General features: G+C 38.8%; 1 protein-coding gene and 1 pseudogene across 2 annotated transcripts in view; both read right to left on the bottom strand.

Moving 5' to 3' along the window:
- Nucleotides 1-22,827, bottom strand: part of LOC145789102 (uncharacterized) — a 249,534-nt gene that overhangs the window by 40,428 nt on the left and 186,279 nt on the right. The window lies entirely within an intron of this gene.
- LOC145793494 (uncharacterized) lies at nucleotides 1,123-8,974 on the bottom strand (annotated as a pseudogene). Its single transcript, XR_014333867.1, has 8 exons — nucleotides 8,683-8,974; nucleotides 8,517-8,591; nucleotides 8,011-8,401; nucleotides 7,755-7,867; nucleotides 6,336-7,397; nucleotides 2,399-2,965; nucleotides 1,773-2,192; nucleotides 1,123-1,420 (listed from the first exon to the last, which is right to left on the bottom strand). The product of XR_014333867.1 is annotated as an uncharacterized LOC145793494 (transcript).

The raw sequence follows: 22,827 nt of genomic DNA, 5'->3' as shown, positions 1-22,827 counted from the left end.
CTCAATATTTGGAATACACTAAGGATGTGTTTGGTTAATAAATTAGAATAAAAAAAGAAAATAAAAAAAGTGTGTAAAATATAATTTTATTTCATTCACATTTTACCTACCGTTTTCATTTTCAGTTCCAAATCTCTTACTAAATCCTTAAATCAAACAGAACATAAGGTTGTGTTTAATTCATGAATTTAAGAAGAGATTTAGAAAATAACAGACAGATAAAATGTGAGTGAAATATTATATTTCACCTACATTCCTCACACTTTTTCCATTAAAAAAAAAGGTTCATCAAAAGAGAAAGCTCAAAATAAGCCACAGTAGTAGAAAATTTTAGCTGATTTTTTCAAAAAATATCTTCACTTTTACTGATTCAATTCTCTCTGTTGAGTTTGAAAAAAAGAAGCTCAAAAGTCAAAATCCACACACTATCTCTAGCTAACTTTCTTCAAATCAAATCATACTTGAATAAGTTCTAATTTTCAAATATATTTTTGATTTTCCATTTAATTTCAAAATTAAAATCACTAGACGACGATAGTTTGAAAAAAAATAAAATTTGAAACAAGTGAATTACTCATATTATCAATTGAAAAATATGTGTGCTAGCAAAACTTGAACATGAATATTTAATTAGTAAATTTTCAACTCAAGAAAAGAGAATAAATTTTTAAATAAAGAAACAAAAAAATGTTAGCAAAAATAAAAAGTCCTCAATCAAATTTGCCGATTTAAATCTCAAATTATCTGGAATAGGACCTACATGAAAAAAGGTTTTGGAGCGGATGGCTAACAGCATTAGGTTTCATTTTTTATTTATTTATTCTAAAACTAGAAAAGCCTTGAGCTCAAAGGGAGGGTTCCCAACTCAATCAAAAGGGAGCTTGTCCTTCATATTAAAAGAAGCTAACCAATGTGCAACGTGATCTGCATCTCTAGGAATCCATTTAGAGGCTATCCCACTCCTTGATGACTAAGTTCAAATGTCATTTCTATTAAAAGGGCTTCGTTGGTAAGTTGAAAATGAAGATTCAATTAAGTTTTGAAAAGATCAATGGATCCCTAGAAATCTGTATAATAATGATTCTCACCTATTAAACGAAATTCATTTATACCCAAGCGTATATATCTGTATAATTATGATTCCATGAAATAATATTTAATACAATAATTTTACAATAATGATTATATTTTGAGGTTTAAACCACCATTGTAAGATTATTACTCAAAAAATTATTACAAAAAATCCTAATCTAATCCATTTTTCTTTTCAATTTCTTATTTGTTCACAAAAGTAGGCAAACAAGTTGCTAAATCAATGACACTTTTAACTTTTCTTTGGTATCTAAACTTCATCCTTGTGAATTTCTCTTTCTTTGAAGCATTGTACAACACCACTTCGTACAGGAATCTCCAAATTACTCTGTAAAAAATAAATAAACAAATTAGCACACAACTTGCTAAGAATAGAGCAAGCAAGTTTTGAATACAGAATGCGTTGAAAAAGGCTAATGTGGAATTCATAGCTTATAAATTTTTAAATCATCTGAGCCACTCGAATGTTGAATGAATTCAAGATAGAGAAGTAGAAATTTTTTATTGGAACCATTCATTTAAAATGCTTGCAACTATTGGGTTGTGCTTATAGATATTTTTAAATTAGTTATTTAAATTTTTTTTAAATGCTAGTAGTGAAAAGAGCAGAAAAATAGACTAGAAAATGTCAAAAATGAAAGACAAGAACAGCATATAGTGTAAGGATAGAAGGCAAATACTCAAGAGGTCAAGCAGGCGATATCAAAAGAGTTGTCCTAAAGTTATTATGTGAAATTGATTTCGCAAAAGTGGACTTTGATCATCTGATATCTTCATGGTTACATGATCATCTGATAGCTTCATGGCAACTTGTCTCATGGTTGGCCGAGACAATGGATTGCTTTGTAAACACGCAAATAATAGTTTTGCAACCATAACTTCTTGCTCTGCCACTTGATTCTTAGGAGGTAAGAGACGTTGATCCAACACATCCTTCGATAACATCCCATGCACAGTTGATGTTGATGAGGAGAACGATGACGACGATGACGAAGAGGAGATTAGATCACCTGGATGCTTCCCTGTAATCAATTCCAGTGTGAGCACCCCAAAACTATAAACATCACACCTCTCATTCACTTCCATTGTATAAGCAAGTTCTACCAAATCAAACAAATGACCAAGAGAAGAAAATAGTAATTAAAAAATATATAAAAAAACTGTTCCATATCCAGCAATTAGAAGTTCGATAGCCCTTTTAAATCAAGTCAAATAAAAAACTCTTAATACACAATGATTGATAAACTAAAATGAACATTATATGAATGACTTGGAGATAAAATCACTGCAATAGAAAAGTACATACAAGGAGCAGCGTACCCATAGGTCCCTGCAAATGAAGTCCAATTGGATGAGTCAGACTTCATAAATCTAGCTGTTCCGAAATCTAAGATGTGAGCCACATACTCTAAATCAAGCAAAACATTCTTGCTTGATATGTCTCGATGGATGATTGGAGGTGAACAATCGTGGTGCATATAAGACAGAGCATTTGCCACACTTTTGACAACATTCACTCTTAATCCAATCAAATTGTAATACTTGATCCTCCGTGCTCAATATATTTCCCAAGCTTCCCCCTTCCAAGAACTCATAAACCAAAAACAAGTGCCTCAGGTGTGAACAATAACCATAAAGTTTTACGATGTTTTGATGGCGAATCTCTATTAATGCACGGATCTCACTCGTAAAGCTTTTTCAATTAGTCAAGTCACCATCGGGTGATTCATGAAGTTTCTTCACAGCAACTACCTGACCACTTGGAAGGTCAGCTCTATAAACAGTACCACATCCTCCCTCCCCAACACAATGTTTGGTACTAAAGTTTTCAGTCGCTTCAACGATGTTTTCATGCACAATTTTCCCATCATAGCTTCAAATTGCAAACAAATTTTGATTATGTACTTGTCTTGGTTCATGTTAGAATTTATCTCCACCTACCACCTCCACTATCACACACTCCACACCTACCACCTCCACTATCACACACTCCACCTACCACCTCCACTTCACTCCTACACCTACTACCACATTTTCTTCTATATATAGGAATCCTTGTAATTGTAATCGATATCAATATATACGACAATCAATAAACATCAATCAATAATACATAAATTTTTACATGGTATCAGAGCAAGGTTAAGACCTTAGTATTTCTCGCTTCACCGGCGGGCGGCAACCTCGCCTTGGCCGCCCGCCGGACCTCAACCTATTCCGCTTATTTTCTACACATACCTTGACTTCTTCAACATTTTCTTACCCCCTCCTCCGCTATGTCGGCGGCGGCACCTGCATCATCGTCTAGCCTCTATCGCCGTTCACCTCGCCTCTCACATATCCGTGGTTGTACTCTTACTCGTCGTCGTCGTTGACGTTTCTGGCGCTGCTTTTCTGCTCGTCACTGCTGTTTTTTTTCCCGATTTGCTCTCTCTCTCTTAGCCATGGATTTGGGTGTGGGGTGTAGAGCTGTGGCTCTGTTGTTGGTAGCCATGTTTGCTGGCTTGAAGGTTTCAATGGCAGCAGTGTACAAGGTTGGGGACTCCGCTGGTTGAACCATCATTGGGAATATTGATTACAAGGCCTGGGCTGCTTCCAAGACGTTTCATGTTGGAGATGTCATCATTTTCGAATACAATTTTCAATGTCACGTGTTGCAAGTGCCCCACAAAGAATACCAAACCGGCAGAAGTGTAAGACAGTAACATGCATCTTCACATACAGCTTGGGTAATGTGTAACTATCAAAAGCACAAGCTTCTTGAACATCCCTCTCTCTCTCTCTCTCCATGGACCCAACATCATCATCATGCACCCACTCTATCTCCCTCTCTCATCTTTTCCCACTTTCAAACCCACTTTAATCATATCTCTCCTTTCTCTTAATTTATTTCATCCACGTTCTTTCACCCTTTTCTTTTATTTTAATATATATATATATATATATTTTATTATAATATATTTTCCCTATCCCTTGTTAGTAAGCATCACCCGTTTTCCATTCTCTTATTATTATTTATTTTATATTCCACCAAAAAAAAAAAAAAAAAAAAAAAAAATCACACTGCTGTTTTTCTTATCACCCATCCACAAATATTTTTCTCTATTTTCTTTATCCATTATTTTCTTTTATTTTATTTTTCTTATTAAACAAAACAACACCACAAAACAACACCACAAAATAACACCAACAACATTCCACAACCTTGTCATTTTATTCATATCAGGGGATCAACCCCGATCACACTTTTACATCAAAAAAAAAAAAAAAACCCACACAAACAAAAACAAAACTACCACACCCACAGTGGGATTTTTCTTCTCTACTCAACCGCCGGTCTTTTCTTCTTGCCTCCGTCCTGGGTGGTCCTTGCCGGTGTTGCCTCCGTGCTTCCTAGACCACCAAGCAAGTTGCCTCCTCCCTGCTCCTCCACTACAGCATACGGTGGACCTCCAAATCGGAACATCACGGTGGCCTTCCGCTTCAGCTCCTTATTTTCCGTCTTTAGCACACTTACCTCTGCTCGCGCATCCTTATACATGCGTTGGAGCAGAGCCAGTTGGGCGTTTAACTGCTGCACCTCATTTGTCCTACTCTGCAGCCGGTTCGACAAATTTGTAACCGCAGTCATGGTTTCCACACATGACTTCAATGTATACTGATTGGCCTCAATATCCGTTTGCACTGCCATTTTTTGCTCCACCGACCGCATCGGAAAGTTCAACGGAGCAAAACCAGAGGTGTTTGGTTGAGGTTCACGGGCCACCGCACCTGTTATCTCTCCTGTTGACTCGTTGAGGTCGGGAAAGAGAGTGAGCAGACCACGGGAAGATGAGGCCATATTCTGGGTAGCTGAACGGGAAGAAGAGGCCATGTTTTTTGGGTTGCTGAGTGTTTCAGCGAAATAGCAATTTCAGACTGATAATGTTCGGAAGGGGAGTGTTTCAAGATTTGCAGCTCTTAGAGGCAATCTCTCAGAAAAACGAATATCTCTCTCAGAAAATGAAGAGTTTTTCAGAAGTTTTTTCCCAGGTTTTTTTGTCTTCGCTTCTGCCTCAAGCACAGCCTCCGCATTGGTTTATATCGACACTGACGACGCGGCCGACACGCCACTCTGTCGCTCACGTGCCTCGCTGCGTCTCCGGCTCACCTTTTGATGGCTCGACGCTTTCTGTCGGGGCACGACTTTTGATGAAGTGGGCGCGCCTTTTGAGGGCGCAACTTTTGATGGCACGTCTTTTTATGGATTGGGCACGCATTTTGATGGCACGCCTTTTTATGGATTGAGCACGCCTTTTGAAAGATTGGGCACACCTTTTGAGGGTGCGACTTTTTAGGGGTCCGACAAGACTCTGTAAACTGTCCCGACATTGATTCCGGTTAGCTCCTTCATGGGTCCGACAAGACTCTGTAAACTGTCTCGACATTGATTCCGGTTAGCTCCTTTATGGGTCCGACAAGACTCTGTAAACTGTCCCGACATTGATTCCGGTTAGCTCCTTTATGGGTCCGACAAGACTCTGTAAACTGTCTCGACATTGATTCCGGTTAGTTTCTACAAGGGTCCAGCAAGACTCTGTAAACTGTCACAACAACTATCTTCTACAACGGTCTGACACGACCACACAGTGTCTGCTACAACGGTCCGACAAGACCCCGTAAACTGTCTTCTACAACGGTCCAACATGACCCCGTAAACTGTCCTGCTACATCGGTCCGACATGATCCCGTAAACTGTCTTCTACAACGGTCCGACATGACCCCGTAAACTGTCCTGCTACAACGGTCCGACATGACCCCATAAACTGTCTTCTACATCGGTCTGACACCGCCATACAGTGTCCTCTACATGGTTATGACACCCCCATACAGTGTCCTCTACAACGTTATGACACCCCATACAGTGTCTTCACCAACGGTCTGACACGACCATACAGTGTCTCCTATCCTTTTTTATTTTTATGTATTTTCTTGTTTTGTTACTCTCTCCAAACTCAAGTTGGTTAGTTTCTCTCCTCCTTGAGTTTGCGGGGGGCTGTTAGAATTTATCTCCACCTACCACCTCCACTATCACACACTCCACACCTACCACCTCCACTATCACACACTCCACCTACCACCTCCACTTCACTCCTACACCTACTACCACATTTTCTTCTATATATAGGAATCCTTGTAATTGTAATCGATATCAATATATACGACAATCAATAAACATCAATCAATAATACATAAATTTTTACAGTTCATTTGTTGTGTTCCTCACTTTCTTATGAAAAGCCATAAAAATTCCGAGAACCATTAGGAAAAGCAATAAAAATCCAAAAATAAGGACAACTAGTAGTAGTAACACAACTTTCTTTGTCTTTTTTTTACCAATCTCATTGTTCATTTTAGGTGAGCAAGTCTTCAAACCAATAGCATTACCACAAAAACCTTTATTACCTCTGAGCGCCTCAAATGGAGCCTCTCGGAAAGCTTTCATGTTAGGAATAGGACCCTCCAACTGATTAAAAGATACACCGATGTCAAACTTAACATATTATCAAACGATAATGGAATGGAACCAATGAGCGCATTATGGGAGAGATTCAATGTTTCTAAGCTTTGTAATTCACCAATCTGTTGTGATATCTTACCTATTCGCAAATTGTAACCAAGATCAAGACTTTGAAGGCCCAGTAAATGGCCTATCTCTAAAGGAATGTTTTTCCTAATTATGTTGTTGCTCAAATTCAAGCTTAATAGTTTCAGGCATTCCCCCAGTTCTATAGGGATCAGACCACATAGATTATTTGCTGCCAAGTTAAGATTCTCCAGATTGGAAGGCTTGCCAAACACTTGAGGAATGTTACCCGAGAGTTCATTATCATTCAACTTAAGGTCAAACAATGAAATCAACCTTCCCAATTTCGTTGGTATCTCTCCAACTAGATGATTTGAAGAGAGGTCAAGTTTCTGTACCTGAGCTGCCTCTACCAATTCAAGCGGTATCTCACCAAAAATATTATTGTTAGACATTTTGAGACTAGATAACTTATGACACTTTCCCCATTTTTGAGATAGCTTGCCGTAGAAATTGTTATGACTCGAATCAATGTAAATTAAGTTTGGGTATAAGCCAAAATCTTCTGATATATTTCCTGAAAATTGGTTTCCATCAAGCCTAACTCTGTATAAGCTATGGCAATTTTTCAAACTTTTTGGGATGGGACCTGTGAAATTGTTGTTGTTTGCACTCAATGCAAGTAATCCACCATCAAAGCATAAGTGTCCTGGCAAATGACTGGTAAGTTTGTTGTAACCTATATGGTTGCTGTTCAACCCAAGAAACTCATGGAATTTCAACTTTCCTATCTCTGAAGGAATGTAGCCAGATAATTGATTTACGGCTAAATCTAACGCACTGAGCTTGGTCAAGCTTCCAACAGTCGAAGGAATCCATCCTGAGAACATGTTTGTCTGGCGGTGCAAAATGCTTAAGTTGCCCAAGTCCCCTATAGATGTAGGGATTGACCCAATAAGATTGTTAGTTGACAAATAAAGTTTAATGAGAGACTTTAGATTCCCAACTTCATTAGGAATTGTTTCTGACAGTCGGTTACCATAAAGGTATAGAATTGTTAAGTTGTCCAAATTCCCTATAGAAGGAGGGATTGAACCCGTGAAATTGTTAGAATTCAGAGCGAGCTTACTGAGAGACGTTAACAACCCAACTTCATGAGGGATTGATCCAGAAAGGTGGTTTTCAGAAAGGGTTAGGGTGGATAAACTGCTCAAGTTCCCAACTTCACGAGGGATTGATCTAAAAAGGTGGTTTCAGAAAGGGTTAGGGTGGATAAACTACTCAAGTTTCCTATAGAAGCAGGGATTAAACCCATAAGATTGTTAGACCACAAAATGAGCTCATTGAGTGACCTTAATAACCCAATGTCTTGAGGGATTGATCCAGAAAGCTGGTTTTCATAAAGGGTCAAGATCGTTAAGTTGTCCATGTTCCCTATAGAAGTAGGAATAGAACCTGTGAGATTGTTAGACCCCAAAACTAGCTCTTCGAGAGACCTTAACAACCCAACTTCTCGAGGGATTGCACCAGAAAGTTGGTTTTGAAAAAGGTATAGAATTGCTAAGTTGCGCAAGTTACCTATAGAAGCAAGGATTGAACCCACAAGGTTGTTTGCAGACAAATCAAGCATAACAAGTGAACTCAACATCCCAACTTCTCGAGGGGTAGATCCGAAGAGTTTGTTGTCATAAAGGAACAAAAGGGTTAAATCACTCAAGTTTCCTATAGAATGAGGGATTGAACCTGCGAGATTATTAGAATACAAACTAAGCTCCTTCAGAGAGTTGAATTGCTCAAGGGATGAAGCCACTAATTTTATTTCTATTCATGTACAAGATCTTGAGATTCATCAAGTTGCCTATTTCAGGTGGAATTGTTCCAGACAAATTATTGGCGGCCAAGCTAAGATATGAGTCTTGAAAGGTTCCCAATGCTGGAAGGGATGTTCCCATAGAGTGAGTTGTCAAAAAGTTGGAGGTTGAGGAGATGAATGAAGGACAAGAAATTATGACTAGAAAGCATACCTCTCAAACCATAACTCGTAATATTTATATGGGTGACACTGTTGACCTTGTTGCAACAAATTCCAACACAATTACAATGGTTGCTTCCAACCCATGATGATAGGAGAGATTGGCTTTGGTTGTCAAGGCTCGCTTTCCACGTTAAAAGAGCCACTACTTCTGTTTTTGGAGTTGGAGAAGAAGCAAAAGCAGCAAAATGGGAAGAAGAGACCAGCACAAGGATGATGAGAAAGATAAACTGGACTTGGAAAGAAAGGAACTGTTTGGAAGGAGACATTGCTAAGGATGACATTGTTGATTTTTCAATGTAAGCTAAGAAGGGAGCTGAAGAGCTTGAAGTGCAATGAGAGGTATGTATAGATATAAAGTGCAATAAATAATTGAATTTTTTAATTTTTAAAAAAAAAAAACTAAAAATGGAGTGTACCATTTCTTTGAGAATTACGATATGGGTTTTTAAAATTCTACCCCTATTGGTTGCAATTTGAGCTTGGTCAACTGATCTATAAGATCTTTCCAGATCAGCAAGAAGAAGATGAATGCAAGCAATAAAGTTTATCCCATACCAAAAATTAATTGTCAATCGTGATTTCCCTCTTGTTAGGCAATAGAAGTTAAGAAACCCCCCTTGTTAGGCAATAGAAGTTAAGAAACTAGAAAATTTGTCCACAAATTTACCCAAAATATTATGTGTTGTCTAGATTTAATTCTATAATGTCTTAGGCTTACCTGGGATGTTTCCGGTGGGGAAGGAGACCGGTCCACGGCGTCGGATCCTCTTCCTTGGTGGTCGATCCTTTGAGTTCCAGGAGAAGACAGCAGATCAGAGGGGGCATCGGGGGTTGGGTATTGTGGAGCGTGGTTCCGGCCTACAGCGAGAGGTGATTTTGGTTGGCTGCGAAGTGGATTGGGTCGTTACCAAATTGCGGTTAGCTTTGGGCAATATACGGACCCAATCTTTCTTGGGTCGTTTGGACGGTAAGCAGCAGAGTTTGGTGATCTGGATTCGTGGTGAGGAGGATGGTGGGACATCGTTTCAGATTCTGGTTACGAATGATGGTAGAAGGCAGCAGGTCTTTATCCCCGTGTCGGAGTTTGGGGATGGTTGGGAGGGTGTGGCGTTGGTTATTGAGGGCTTCGCCCGAGGAGAGAGTTGGCTTGCGAAGCCTGGCCAAGTGGCGGGGTCACCAATGGCGAAAAGGACGGTGGTACCAAGTGTGGCTAATCTGGGTCCGATTCTTGCTGTGGCGGAGAAGGGATGGTTCGGTTTGCTCAAATAGGGCTTTAGTGGGGAAAATGGGTGTGGTGGGGGCTAAGAGGATTGGGTTTTCCGTTATGATGGAGTGGGTTGGTCGATGGTGGACTTCTTCGGGGAAGGTGGAGATCCGGCCAGTTGGGGGTCAAGATTTTCTCTTTGTATTCCCTTAAAGCGAGCGGCTGAGAATATTGTGCAGCGTAGGTGGGTCGTTGATGGTCGAGACCTAAATCTGCAACGATGGTCACCGACAGTCCTGTGTGACAAGAGGAAGCCGGTGTTGATGGGAACGTCAGTGTGGGTGACGGTGGTGGGTCTACAAATTCATCTTCGTGGGTTGGAAACGTATAGGGCCATTGGTGACCGGTGTGGAGGTTTTGTGGAGGTCGATGAGCTTTCGGCGGATCTCGTAGTGGTAAGACTGCAAGTTCGGTGTTAGGGCAACATTCCGACCAAGATAATGCTCCGTTGGGAAACTTGGCAGTATGTGGTTCCTTTATGGCCGGAAGTTGGGTCAATGTTTGACGCGGTGTCACCGACAGTGGAGGTTCGAGCTGGACTTCGAATGGGAAAGGAAAGTCGGTGGGGAAGGCGTGATGAATGGCGCAATTTCGGAAAATGGAGAATTTGGTAGAGTTGCTGGCAAATTTGGGGGTGATTTGGTAGGGTATGGCAATCAGGGCAGATCGAAGCTATTTAGGTAGGGGGAGTGGGCTTTAGGTGAATTACATTTGGGCCCAAATCAAAACAAGGTGGACAGTAGTGCGGGAATGGGATAGATCACTCCTGTGGAGGCCAGGTTTCTTCATGAGCCGCAAAGCAAGGGCCCAAGCACTCTAGGCCCATCAACTAAAGTCAACGGCCAATCCAACCCACAGTTGAATCCAGGACCCTGTTCTAATCCGTCGGTTGCTTGGGTTTTTGGATCCTTGCGTGATGGTATTGGATCGCAACGGCATATCGACAGCACTGGTGGTCTTCTGGGTGGAGTTATGGTGTCTCGATCGTCGCTGGAGGAGCATCGTTTGCCTACTAGGAGTCTCGTTGGTGTGCAGTCGGCGGCGGAGGATAGGGTAGTACAGCTTCCATCCGACGGACAGATGGTTGAGGAGCTCAATTGGGAGGGGGGGTGGCGCACGCGTCGACTTCAACGCCCCGGTCGCCCCTGGGCCAGTCAGTGGCGGAGGACCTATTGTCGGGTGGTTTGGTAAATATGGCTATGGAGGTGGTGGGGCATGATTTGATCAGTACACTGTTAGGCGGGGATATTGCTAGGGACGAGTTGCCTATTTTAGGGGAGCAGGCGAGGCCTGGGGTACTAACGGCGATGCAATGACAGACTGCGGGTAATGAATTGGCTTTGGTGGTACGGCCAGAGGTGATAGCAAATGGGGCCTCTGGGTTGCCATCTCTGGAGCTAGCACCTGAGTTGGAGATGGGTGCCGATTTCTGTATGGATCAAACACCATCTTCAGCTGAAGTGTCAGACTGGGTGTTGGTTAGCATATCTAAGGTTAGTAAATTTTTGGGAGTATCCTTTGCGGGTCATGAGGATGAAGCTCTGAAACTATTTTCCGCTATTGAAGCTTCATGGACTGGAGAAGGCATGGGTGGTCCAGAAGTGCAGTTTGCTAGTCAGAAAGATGAAGCGGGTAGGGAGTTACGGAGACTAGACTGTTCAATCAATTATGATCGAAACACGAACAGAGCTGGTCATCGGATAAGGAAGGAGCGAGGTGGTCCCCTTTTGTTGCCATGCATCTGAAAATCTTGACTTGGAATGTGCGGGCTTTACATGATCGGTGCAAACGAACGATGGTGAAGTCCTTATTGAAGAGTGTTAGGGCGGACATGGTGTATCTCCAAGAGACGAAAATGGAGGTTGTTGGGTTGGAGTTTATGCGGGAGTTATGGGGTGGGAGGCATATGGAATGGGCTTTCCAACCATCTTTAGGGGTGGCGGGGGGTATTCTCATATGTTGGGACAGTAGAGTGGTCATGAAGGAGGGGGAAGAAGCAGGGGGATTTTCTCTATCTTGTTTGTTCAGATGCCTTGAGGATGATTTTCGGTGGGTGTTACTGGGGTTTATAGTCCGGTTTAGGGGCCAGAAAGGGGAGCCTTTTGGGAGGAATTATAGCATGTTGCTTTTAGATGGGCTTGCTTTGGTGTGTTGGGGGTGATTTCAATGTTGTATGGAGTCCAATGGAAAAGACTGGGGGGAGTCAGTTGGGGTGATCTATGAGGGATTTTGCTTCTTTTATTGATGAGATGGAGTTGGTAGATTTGCCATTACAAGGGGGAGGTTTTACCTGGTCGGGTGGCCGAGCAAGTTCTCAGCTTGATAGATTTCTGGTTTCTGAGGATTGGGAGGAGCATTTTTCTCAGTTGCTTCAGTGCAGGATGCAACGTCCGACTTCTGATCATTGGCCAGTCCTGTTGGACAGCGGGGGAGTTCGGAGCAAGGTTCTAAATCGCGGTATCGGGTAACGTAACGGTATCGATCGCGGAGTATCGGTATCGGTAGTATCGATCGGTACGTATCGGGAATCGGGTGTCGCGGTGGTGAAATTTTAAAAATCATTTTAAAGGTTTTTCAACTTTTTCTTTCCCGTACCGGTCCGAACCGGTGAGTATCGGCCTGTCGCGGCTTGTGTAACGGCTTGTGTAACGCTTACAGGCCGATACGTACCGGGACTCGGCCGATACTCCTGCGATTTTTAATCTCAGTGGTATATCGGCCTGTATCCGTCGCGGCACCCCATTTTTCCGATACGTATCGGCCGATACGTAGCGTATCGGCCGATATTTAGAACTATGGTTCGAAGCGGTCCTTCGCCTTTTTGGTTTGAGAACATGTTGTTACAAGTAGATGGCTTTGTTGAGAGGGTGGGTGGGTGGTTGGTGGGGGAGTTACAATGTGGCAGTTCACCTGGCTATAGATTAGTCCAGAAATTGAAACTTCTTAAGTCTGATCTGAAGAGGTGGAATATCGAGGTTTTCAGCCATCTGGGGGTTCAAAAGACCAATATCTTGTCAATTTTACAGGGTTTCGATGACAAGGAAAGGGAGGGGGCCTTTTCGGAGGAGGATGTGGCTCATAGAGATTTTGCGAGGATTGCACGGATTGAGGAGTTTAGTTTCCGGCAGAAATCCAGGTGCTTGTGGTTGAAAGATGGAGATCGTAATACAAAGTTCCTTCATCGAATGGCAAATGCCCATCGGCGGGTGAACCAGATAGGGAATATGCGAGTAAATAGGATGCTGCTTTCGTCAGAAGAGGAGGTTAGGGATGGTATAATGTCATTCTATCAGCATCTGTGTCATGATGAGGGACTAATGTGGCGTCCGGGGTTGGATAGTGCTGTTTTTTATTCTATTTCCGAGGAGGACGAACAGTTGTTAGAAAGGCCTTTTACTGAGGAGGAGGTCTTGGGTGCGTTGCAGAGTATGCCCAGGGATAAGGCACCGGGCCTGGATGGTTTCTCAATTGCTTTATTTTAGCACTGCTGGGGGATGGTGAAAGGGGAGGTGTTGGATGTGTTTACATAGTTTCATCAAACTAGACAATTTGAGAGGAGTCTAAATGCAACTTTTATAGCTTTGATTCCTAAGGAGGGGCAGATGATATCTGAGATTTCTGGTTGATTAGTCTTTTGGGCAGTGCTTACAAAATATTGGCCAAGGTTTTGGCTAATAGGCTTCAGGGGGTGCTAGAGGGGGTGGTGTCAGAGTCTCAGAACGTTTTTGTGGGTGGGCGTCAGATTTTGGATGCTGTTTTGGTAGCTAATGAGTGTGTGGACTCGCGGCTTCGACAAGGGAAAGGGGAGCTTATATGTAAGTTGGATATTGAGAAGGACTATGATAATGTCAATTGGAAGTTTTTGTTGGATATGATGGAGAGGATGGGTTTTGGGGAACGTTGGAGCAGATGGATGTATTTTTGTATCTCCACTGTTCGGCTATCCGTGTTGATTAATAGGACTCTGGCAGGTTTTTTTCCCTACTTGGCAAGGTTTACGGCAGGGCGATCCATTGTCTCCATTATTGTTTATCTTGGTTATGGAGGTTTTGAGTCGTTTGTTATCTAGGGTAGCTCAAGGGGGTTTATTATCAGGTTTTGAAGTGAGAGAGAGGTCCACATCTTTGGTAGTTTCTCATCTTTTCTATGCTGATGATGCGTTGATTTTTTGTGATGTGAAAACTACTCAGATTGGCAACTTGCAATGTGTTTCGTTGTGTTTTGAGGCGGTGTCAGGGATGCTGGTTAATTTGACAAAATCAGAATTGATTCCAGTAGGGGAGGTTGATCATTTACCAATGATGGCTGCTATCTTGGGCTGTAAGGTGGCACGGTTGCCAGTTTCTTATTTGGGTCTTCCCTTGGGGACTTCTTTTAAGGAGACTCGAGTGTGGGATGGGTTAGCGGACAGAGTTCAGCAGCGGTTGGTAGGGTGGAAGTGCCAATATTTGTCAAAAGGGAGGCAGCTTACTTTGATCAAGAGTGTTTTTTCCAGCATTTTGACTTACTTTATGTCTGTGCATGTCATTCCTGTGGGGGTGGCATAGAGGTTGGAAAAGCTGCAATGGAATTTTTTGTGGAGCGGGGGTGGGGACGGTTTTCATTATCATTTGGTGGCTTGAGAGAGGGTTTGTTCTTTGAAGGAGAGGGGGGGTTTGGGTGTGCAAAAACTGGTGGTGTTTAACCGGCCTTTATTGGGTAAGTGGTTGTGGCGTTTTGTGAGGGAACGGGAGAGGTTATAGAGGCAGGTGGTGGTGGCTAAATACGGGGAGGAGGGAGGGGGGGTTGGAGTTTGAAGAGGGTGGTTCGTCCTCATGGTCGTGGTTTATGGAAAGGGATTTGGCTGGGGAGGGAGGTTTTTTGGGAGCAAGTTCGATTTAAAGTGGGGATGGGTGACCGAGTTCACTTTTGGCAAGATCGGTGGTGTGATGGTTTGTCTGTGGCGGCCATGTTCCCTTTGATTTACGCTATTGCCGTGTATGGGGCGGAGTTGGTTGCTTCAGTTAGGGGGATGCAAGGTCATTCTGTTATTTGGAATGTTCGTCTTCGTCGTGATATTCAGGATTAGGAGCTAGACCAATTGGTGGATCTATTAGGTTTTTTGTATGGGTTGAGGGGGGGGGGGTTGGGATGGATTCTATGGAATGGCTGTCTGGCGTTCTAAAGGTGTTTTCTCTATGTCCTTTTATGGGGTGCTTGCGGGGGTTATTGGTGGTGTGTTTCCTTGGAAATGTATTTGGGCATCAGGTTCTCCTTCCAAGGTCGCTTTTTTTCGTTTAGACAGCTACTTTGGGCCGTATTCTTACTATTGATAATTTGAAACGGTGGAGGCATATGTTGGTAAATTGGTGTTGTTTGTGCTGTAGGGATGCGGAAACGGTTGATCATTTGCTCGTGCAGTGTCCGGTGGTCTCACGGCTCAGTGTAGGGTGGTTGCTCTTTTTGGTTTGATTTGGGTGCAACCGGGGATCGGTGTTGGAAGTCTTGCTTAGTTGGGACAGGGCGAGGGTGGGCAAGCGGCGGCGGAAGGCTTGGTTACTTGCTTCCCATTGCTTCTTGTGGTTGGTTTGGTTGGAGCGGAATAGGTGTGTGTTTCAGAACATCTCTCAATCCTTTCTTTGGTTAGAAAGTAGGCTTTTTTTGTTATTGCATAGTTGGATTACGAGTGCGGTTGATCCTGATGTGCTGACTTTTATACATTTTGTGGAAGATTTGCTTAACTAGTGTGTTTTTGTAGCCTAGCCTGGGATGCTTTTTTCCTTGTATTCTTTGCATCGCCTTGATACTTTTTTAATAAAGTTTGTTTGTTTATCAAAAAAAAAAAAAAAAATACTTGAAATGAATCTCAACCATCCAGTATTTTTGGGGATAAATTTTTTAGGTGCCTAACATTGCTGATGAGTCCCATTGTGTAAACTAATCATGTCCAAGTAGAGCATCACATGACAATATTCTCCAAGTATCCAATAATTGCTTAAAAAAAAAAAAAAAGAAAGGACAAAAAAAGGTCACAACATAGACGAATGGGTGTATGGAAAAAGGAAAGAGATAGCTCATTTAGCTATTTTTGTTTAGTCAACAATTGTTTTCTTTAGGTATAAATCAATGGGAAAGAAATCATAATCAAGGGATTCTGTCCCCTACAAAGACTGACTTTTGGGTGTCCAGTCTGGACTGCATCCAGCTAAAAAAATTGACTCACGATGTCAACTTTTGTGTGCTACTAGTAATATCACTTATTACACATCTCCAATGGTTTGTCATTGAAGCTGCCATTGCCAAATTATGGCAGCGGTTCATAGAAAGCCATCTCCAATGGTAAGTTTTAGCAGCTGCTACCTTTGGCAGCTGCCAAAGCTGCCAAGTCAGCTTCAACCAACCGTTTCCTCCCTCCCTCCCTCCCTCCCTCCCTCCCCTTCTCATCATCCTTTCCAAACACAGAAGCAATTTTCACCCAAAAACCATAAAAAAATAAAACAGAAGCAGAATTTCTGGAGAAAAAATAACAAAATTGAACAATTTCAAGCAAGCAAGCAAAATTTCAAACAGAATCAATTTCAAGCATGCAAGCAAAATTGAACAACTTCAAACACAAGCAAGCTAGCAAAATTTCAATTTCAGCAATTTCAAGCAAAAAAATAAAAATAAAAATAAAAATTAGAAAATAAACACTGAAGTAAAAAAAAAAAAATACCTGACATTTTGTAGGGTTGATCTCCTTCGTATTCTTCGGATGATCTTCTTCGTGTTCTTCATTAGGGTTTCGTTCGTTGGAGATCCCTCTCTGTCAGTGATGATCGTTAGGGTTTCGAACGGAGGGGTTCGATCGTTAGGGTTAGGGTTTCAAAGAGGAAGAAAGTGAAAGATAGGGGTTTGTGGTGGAGAAGAGGGTTGGAGATCGGAGAGCTGTAATCGGTGAGGGTGAGGGCGAGGGAGAGAGATAAAGATGGGTAGAGAGACAGAGATGGGTAGAGGTGGTTATGGAATCAACGAGACACAGTGACAGAGAGATAGGAGACAGAAATAAGGATCAATCTGGAAACAATCCAACGGTGCTCTTTTTCGTTGGGTGAATTATATTTAAATTTTTTTTGAAATTTTTTTAATTTATTTTTAATTTTTTATATTTATTTAATTGAGTATAATATAAATATATATTTTTAATTTTTTATATTAATTTAATTGAGTATAATATAAATATATAATTTTTTTTTTTATAAACGGTTGAAAAAAGATCACAAAAGACAAAAATAAACAAAAAAAATTACTAAAAAATTTATATCCAAACAACACAAACAATTTTGGAGAGAAAATTAGTTGAAATTTACCAAAATAACATGTAACTATTGGAACACCATTACTATAAGATGGCAAAATAATATTATTTGTTACTAAATTATAGCAATGACAATATTATTTTAGTAAATACCTCCTACTTGTGTGTACTTTAATACAAGCTTTGCTTTGACTCGGGTTTCCAAGAAATTGGCCATGCTTTGATCTGGATTCGGAAATTACCAAATTCTGGATGAACCATTGAAGTTTAATGTACTAGTATTTAAAATTTAAGTTCATTAACAGTCAGACTGAATTTCAGAATTTGAGAAATTTCATCTCATAATTTTACTTGCCTTTTGATTTGCACGGTGTTGTTTCTGTTCTTTGTTCCTCTAAATATTTTGATGAAATGATTATTCCATTATGTTTTATTTCAGTGAACCAAATACTACCTTATAAATGAACTAGAGTAAGAATCAACATCCCTCTAATTAAAAAAATAAAATAAATTACATTAAAATAGCATTGCCCTGTAAGACTTAAACTCATAATCTTAGACTTAAAACATATGATGAAGTCACTTGCCCGAGTTCTCAACAAGGCAAGCTATCACAGATTCATAGTCCCCGTCTGCTTGGGACATAACATAAAACAGAGGTTTTTCCCAAACTAAGCCTCTTTTGCCTCATATTTTCCAAACTAGGCCTAGTTTTGATGGATTTCCCAAACTAAGCTAAAGCGCTATTACAAATCGCGCTTTAATTGTTTGGAGGGCAAAATTTGATGAATAGTGAATGTGCTATTGTGAATCGCAATTTTAATTAATAAAACGCTATTTCGAATAGCGATTTTCGTATAAGGGGGCTTCATTCCTGAAGAAAATGGTATTCCGAATAGCGACTTCACTGTCCATCAGCTTTGTGAAGAAAACGCTATTCCTAATAGCGACTTCACTGCGCATCACCTTTGTGAATAAAACGCTATTTCAAATGGCGACTTCACTGTAGCTAAATGAAAACACTAATTGAAAAAGCGTTTTTAACACTCCTATAAAAGACCCCTCTCATTTGCATTTACGTTTTTGACACTTAGGTTTTTCGTCTCTTGCTCGATCTATCTGTGTCAAACAGACTCTCCATCTCTCACTCTCCATCTCCCTCTGCTCGCAGACTCATTCGATCTCGCTCTGCTTCGGCTCACTGTCGCTCTCGCTCTCCCTCTGCTCTCTACTCTCACTCTCTGTCTCTGCTCTCTCTCTCTCTCTCCATGGTATGACAGTTAACCCTAATTTTATGTATTTATTTTTTGTGTTTGTGAAAATGTGAATGTGTTTTAATTTGCTGTGAATGTTAGGGTTTTATATGTGAATTATTAAATGTGTTAGGGTTTTATCAGTGTGGTTATGAAATTAGGGTTTGGAATTTTTTGAAATAAGAAATCAGGGTTTGGAAATCAGAAATCAGAAATGTGAATGCTTTTGAATTTGTGAAATTTTTTATGCTTTTGAATTTTTAGATGTTGCTTGTGAATTGAATATTTGGGTTTGGATTTTTTACGCTTTATTAGTGTGGTTATGAAATTAGGATTCTAATGATAATTGTTGCTCGATATCAGATTGTTCACACATCCTTTTAGGATGACATTTTAGGGTTCACATTATTAAGGGTTCTAATGCTTGTGAATTTTTATGCTTTTGAATCATAAATCAGGTTTGGAATTTTTTTAATTTTTTGAATTTTTTAAATAAATCATAAATATGAGAATTGAGAATTGAAAATTGGAATTATGAAATTCATAAATTCATAAATCATAAATATGTTAATGTCATATTATGAAATTCATATAATTGAGAATTGAGAATTGAGAATTGAAATTATGGAATGTTTATATTTTGAAATTTGAAATCAGAAATTAGAATTTTAAAATTATGCTTGTGAATCAAAATGTCTATATTTTGAATTTTGAATAAACTAACTTATATTTGTTGAATTGGAAATTGTTTTTTTTTTGCTTGTTAAGAGAAATGAAAAGGAAATTAGGGTTTGACATTAGGGTTTTAAAAGTAATTTTTTTAATTAAGAATCGTGATTAAAAAATCCGAAATTCATATAATTGATAATTGTTAATGTCATATTATGAAATTCATGTAATTGAGAATTGTTGAATTGAAATTATGAAATGTCTATATTTTGAAATTTGAAATCAGAAATTGGAATTTTAAAATTATGCTTGTGAGTTTTTTTTTTTTTTTTTTTTTTGCTTCTTAAGAGGAATTAAAAGGAAATTAGGGTTTGATATTAGGGTTTTAAAAGTAATTTTGTTTAATTAAGAATAAAATTTAAAAAATTGAAATTCATATAATTCATAATTGCTAATGTCATATTACGAAATTCATGTAATTGAGAATTGTTGAATTGGAATTTTGAAATTATGCTTGTGAATCAAAATGTCTATATTTTTTGAATCAAATTATGCTTCAGAAATTGTTAATGTCTATATTTTTTGAATCAAAATGTCTAATTTCTACTAAATGTAATTATTAAACAAAAAATATTTAATTTTGAATGTATTTTATTAAAAAAAATATTTGTATTTACTTCAAAATAATAAATGAAAAGATCATGTTCTCTCAAATAAAAGATCATGTTCTCTGAAATATTTAATTTTGACTCTATTTTATTCAAAAAAAATATTTTTATTGACTTCAAAATAATAAATGAAAATATCATGTTGTCTCAAAATATTTAATTTTGACTCTATTTTATTTAAATAAAAAAATTTTGGTTTAATTTCGTTTGGTTTATTTCACTATATTTGGGGTCAGGCACCCAGAATATGATTAAAAAAGTTAATGAGCTGAATTTGTAATACATATAATAGCATTATAGTACAAATTAAAATTTCCTTTGAAAACTTAAGAAAAATTGAATTTTTTTTTGAAATGGGTATTGAACGAAGTGACTTATCGCTACTTCCGCTTTGTGACTATCCACCACCATTGAAAAGGAAAATCTAAACATTATGTTTTAATAATTTTTATTTTTATTTATATAATTAGAAGTCATTATTACACTAGTTATAATATATGCATGAAAAGAGTCTTAAACTATTTTAATTAATAGTCCATAGCAATTTCGTAGGTAAGAAGGAAAAAAAAAATTGGCACTTTGATGGGTAAGCCTGTGTTTCGTAATACCAAATAATTGGTACGGATGGCCCAATAGATTCACATGGATAACTATCCAAAATTTAGTCCATACATTTAACCACCAACTTCAATTTAATTCTCTCTAATGGGTATTGAACGAAGTGACTTATCGCCACTTCCGCTTTGTGACTGTCCACCACCATTGAAAAGGAAAATCTAAACATTATGTTTTAATAATTTTTATTTTTATTTATATAATTAGAAGTCATTATTAGACTAGTTATAATATATGCATGAAAAGAGTCTTAAACTGTTTTAATTAATAGTCCATAGCAATTTCGTAGGTAAGAAGGAAAAAAAAAAAATTGACACTTTGATGGGTAAGCCTGTGTTTCGTAATACCAAATAATTGGTACGGATGGCCCGATAGATTCACATGGATAACTATCCAAAATTTAGTCCATACATTTAACCACCAACTTCAATTTAATTCTCTCTAATTTTTGGCCATTATAAATTATCTCTCTAATTATTTTTTTGTTTTTGTATGTTTAAGAAAAAAAAGGAGTAAATAAATTAATTTTTTTTTCTTATTTTTCAGAACGATCCAAAATGAGCTTTTTGTTTTAATTTTATAAGAAAGCCTCTATGACCTCTACAAAGTGGACGAGGGTTACTAGTTCACATAGGAAATAACTTTGTCATTAAGGTCCCTAGGCACAAGTTTGAGCAAATCAAATTAACTTATATTGTCCATGAATCTGAAGAATTGGATCACCAGTTTTAAAAAATTAATAACAATGTTTGCAACCTCTATTTTATATTGTCCAAATCAATCGCGTTCTTTCAACTCAATGGAAGAAATATTTAATTATTTACAAAACTTACACTATGATTTAAGATGTTTGTATGATTTGTCCAATTTTGTCCAGTCTCACTGCATAAGAAAAATACTTGATACAATGAAGTGTTTTTTAAATGTGTGATATATCTATCTACCTTATGAAAATACTAAAAAATAGATCAAGATTTATGAAAAGAAAACAAAATACGTGTTTTTAAAATTGGTCCCGCTTACATGCGTACGATTAAATTATTGCCTAAATTAACGGTTGTGTAAAGTCGTTATTATTATTTATTTATTTATTTATTTTCAGTGAATGCCTTTTACAAATTGATCATATTGAGGGAGGGATCATATGAAGTTATTGTTGCAATGTGATTCAAAATTTATTTTTCGCCACTAATTCAAAAGAATTAAGACAAGAAGTATACTTGTTGTGATGTTTTTTTTTAAATTAAGACAAGAGAGCAATGACAACAAAGAACATTCACGTAGAGAAGATAAGAGTCTTCACATAGGAAGTAAATAAAAACTCCACGTAGAGATGAAATCTCAGCTGTTGTTTTATACGAATAAAAATAAGTGAGAAAAATGAGAAAATAAACAGTAATAATCAAATTGAGACACAAATATACAGCTGACAAAATATAAATTGAATTAATGTTTCACCTCTACAGTTCCTTCAACCCTGGAAAATATAAATTGACAAAAAATGAGAGGGTTGATTTTGATAGGAAAATGTCACTTATGATATAAATGTGACTTTTTGAAAATTTATTGTTCTTCTTTTAATGTTTATTTTAGAAGTAGAATTCGATATATGTATATTGTTGATATTTTAATGTTTATTGTTTCATTGAAGCAAGTATATGGCAACTGTTCCAATTATCTTCTACTGGGGGGGAAACATAATTCGGGATCCCGATGAAGGTGTGTCATATGATGCTGAGCCGAAAGGGATATATGGGGTGCAACTTGGCACCACACTTGGCAATTTGGAGGAGATGTTTATGCCCAAGGTGGCAAGTTACGGGGAAACAGTCCGATTAATCTTCAAATGTAAATATCCTTATCGCCAGTGGCAAGCAACCAACAAATACAAAATATTACAGATAAATGACGATGAGGCGTTGAACACCGTATTAAGTATCGGTGGAAGTTTCCAACCACCAAATTGTTTGGAAGTGTACATTGAGAAAGAAGTTGTACACAATCTTCCTAATATAACACAGATGGATCCTCATCTGTTCACTACATTGCTAACACATGGGATTGACACGACAGCGTTTCAGTCTCCTATGTATGAATCAAATGAATGTTATGTAGCTGGCTACACACAACAGACATTTCATGGCCATGGTGGAGAATCAAGTTCACGTGGTGGATACGAGACTGAATTTCACAATAACACTGAAGATGTGCCCACCTACAGCCATCATACCACTCCAGTTGAAGTTGCTGGTAATATGGCTGAAACGGTTAATTCTATGTAGTTTGCTGACAGTGACATGTACGGTCCTGATGTCGCCCTAGACAATGATGAGAATGAAATGTGTGATGAAGAAAATTTATTGGGCGGATCAGATGATGATGAAGATGA

The sequence above is a fragment of the Camellia sinensis genome, chromosome 6, assembly GCF_055761805.1.
Source record: "Camellia sinensis isolate YWXY chromosome 6, ASM5576180v1, whole genome shotgun sequence".
NCBI classification, from domain to species: domain Eukaryota; kingdom Viridiplantae; phylum Streptophyta; class Magnoliopsida; order Ericales; family Theaceae; genus Camellia; species Camellia sinensis.
Note: the sequence above shows the minus strand (reverse complement) of the source record. Positions and strands in the feature narration are given on the sequence as shown.